This window comes from Rhincodon typus, chromosome 16 (assembly GCF_021869965.1).
Source record: "Rhincodon typus isolate 14 chromosome 16, sRhiTyp1.1, whole genome shotgun sequence".
Taxonomy (NCBI): Eukaryota; Metazoa; Chordata; class Chondrichthyes; order Orectolobiformes; family Rhincodontidae; genus Rhincodon; species Rhincodon typus.
The window spans coordinates 1315692-1318839 of record NC_063347.1 but is presented as its reverse complement, the minus strand read 5'-3'; positions in this window follow the sequence as shown (position 1 = coordinate 1318839).

Below are 3148 nucleotides of genomic sequence, written 5' to 3'. Positions count from 1 at the left end.
TGCGGCACTCCCTCAGCACTGACCCTCCGACAGTGCGGCACTCCCTCAGTACTGACCCTCCCTTGAGAATTCTCAGAAGTTGTTTGAGTGAAGAAATTTTTCCTCATGAACAAAAACAGAAGTTGCTGGTAAAGCTCAGCAGATCTGGCAACATCTGTGAAGAATAAAATCAGAGTTAACGTTTCGGGTCCGGTGACCGAACTGGTTAGGTGTGAGTGCACGGAGTGCAGTCAGTTCAAAGGGAGATAGGTTGGATTTGGTGAGGGGAGGGGGCAGAGAAATTGGAGTGACCAATATCACGTCGACATTTCTCAACGAACATATCGAGGGCAGGGAAAATGCCAGAGGGAAGGGTCCAGGTGGAGTGTGAATGTTGGAACTGGGTGAAGGGGTCTGTGGGACAGGGAGAGGACTCTTGTCCAAAGAAATGGGCACAGAGGCGAAGATGACGGAAGAAGAGTTCAATGTCATATTGTGCCCGAAATTCGGTCAGGTGAGGATGCAGAGGGATAAAGCAGAGACCTTTGCTGAGTACAGAATGTTCAGCATCGGAGACCGGAAGATTAGGTGGTGTGGTGAATAGCCGATAGGAGGTGGGGTTGGGGGAGGGCTGGAGTCAGAGGGAAGGGGTGGGGAAGGGAAGGAAGGTATCAGAGGGCTATGATAATCTCTGAGTTGTTGCATCTTGTGGGCCTTGATGCCTGAAGGGAAAAGAAAAAGTTTCTTGTTAGCACGGCGAATGGGCCGGAGGATGAAGTGGAACTGTGGAGTGGTGCAGCCCTGAGCCAGCATGTTGCGATGCTGTTGGAGAGAGAGGTTGAGAGTGTGCATGTGGCGCCGCATGGCACTGAGTGTGGATCTCAGGATGCGGCGAGAGCAGCTGTCTGTGGAATGTTGAACATCACGGAGATATCTGTGATCCTGGGGGGATTCAAAACATGAGGGATGAAACTTCAGTTGGAATCTACGTGGGGTGAGTCTGAGCCGGAGGCAGTCACTGAGGAATGTGATATGTCTGTGGAAACGAGTTTTAGCAAATACCTGGTCAAACACCAGGAGTGACAGTGAAATTAATGTCGGTGGGCAAGAAGTGAGATTGGAACAGAAATCCCGTCGGAGAGAGGAGCAGAACTTCTTCAAGGAGGACATGCCTAGAAGAGATGTGGCAGTGAGTTAAATACTAAATAAAAACCGAAAGAACTGTGGATGCTGTAAATCAGGAACAAAAACAGAAGTTGCTGGAAAAGCTCAGCAGGTCTGGCAGCATCTGTCAAGGAAAAATCAGACTTGATTTTTCAGCTGAGCTTTTCCAGCAACTTCTATTTTTGTCCTTGATTTACAGTATCTGCAGTTCCTTTGGTTTTTATTTAAATTTTCCTCATCTTGCTCTTAAATAATTGATCCCTCCTGGGATTGCTACCCATGTTTAAGATTCCTGAGAAAATGGGAATAATTTTTTTGCATTGATTCAGCGAAGGCCCTTCTGAAAATCTGAGTATTTTATTTAGATATTGCTCCTTCTAAATGTCACTCTCTAATCCCTCAGAACCTGACTGTCTCTGGGCAGAGGTCTGGCATCTCCATAGTGGTTTAACGAAGTTTATCTGGAAAATCACGTGGATTGGGGATTTTATTTCCAGTAGGAATCGAAGAAACAAGAGAAGGAGGAAGGCATTTAGCCCCTCAAGCCTATTGTGTCATTCAAGAAGACCTGGGGGTGGTGAGGGTGGCACAGTGGCTCAGTGGTTAGCACCGCTGCCTCACAGCACCAGGGACCTGGGTTCAATCCCACCCTCGGGTGACTGTCTGTGTGGAGTTAGCACATTCTCCCCGTGTCTGCATGGGTTTCCTCCGGGTGCTCCGGTTTCCTCCCACAGTCCAAAGATGTGCAGGGTAGGGTGGATTGGCCATGCTAAATTGCCTGTAGTGTCTGGGGATGGGTCTGGGTGGAATGCTCCAAGGGTCAGTGTGGACTTGTTGGGCTGAAGGGCCTGTTTCCATGCTGTAGGGATTCTATGATCATTATTAATCTGATTAAGGCCTTAAATTGTCATCCCAACACTTGAACTACTGGGGGGGAAATGGGAGTCTATCACAGATATTAATCAGTCAGCCATTCCTGCCCAATGGATTTTGTCTCTGTGTCTCCCACAGCATGTGACTGTGACCCTGTTGGATCCCTGGAGGGTGGCATCTGTGACAGCGAAACGGATTTGGACTTTGCCATCATTGGGGGGCAGTGCCGCTGCAAGGAGAATGTGAGAGGTGCTCGCTGTGACCGCTGCAAAGCGGGATTCTATGGTCTCAGCATGGACAATCCGCACGGCTGTCAGGGTATGTACTGAAACCACTCAAACCCTTTGTCAGGTGGACTGGGTGGGTTTAGCCTGTCAGCTTGGTGGTTTGAGGCTGCCCATGATAACCCTGGGGCCAGGAGTTACTCAATACTCCATGACTGGGTAGGCAGGGCTGACCTGGCAGCTGCGCTGTCAGTGCCCAATATTAATGGGGTCTAGTGTGGGAAAGTGGGACGAGTGGAAGTTGGAGTATATTTTTGGCAGTACAGACTTGCTGGGCCAAAGGCCCTCTCCTGTACTGTCTGATTCTATGAGGGCCCCGTTACCACCACTGGGAACCAGCAGCTGGTTAAGGGCAGCTGTTCTCTGTACAACTGAAACTCCTGTTACAGGTCAACAATCAGTGTGTGTTAATTACTCAATAAACATTCTGCTCCTATGATGCTGCTTGGCCTGCTGTGTTCATCCAGCCCTGCACCTTGTTGTCATGGTAATGTTATGCCTGTGATCATTGCTCTGTTTGACACAGCCTGTAGGTGTGACCCTCGGGGCGTTATCATGAGTGCGACTCCATGTGATGCGATCAGTGGCGACTGTTTCTGCAAACGATACGTGGCAGGACGTTACTGCGACCTCTGTCTGGTGAGTATGGGCCAGGATTGTGGGTTCGTTACCCAACACTGGGCTGCAGGGTTCCTTCTAACAGGGACTCATCACTGGGTTTGGGGACTCGACCACTGAAGGGAATCCTTTCATCAGTGAATCAAAGTTACAGCTGAGAACAATAAGATTCATGAAAAGGAAAGATTTGCATTTCAATAGCACCTTTCATTGTCACATCACCTCTCATT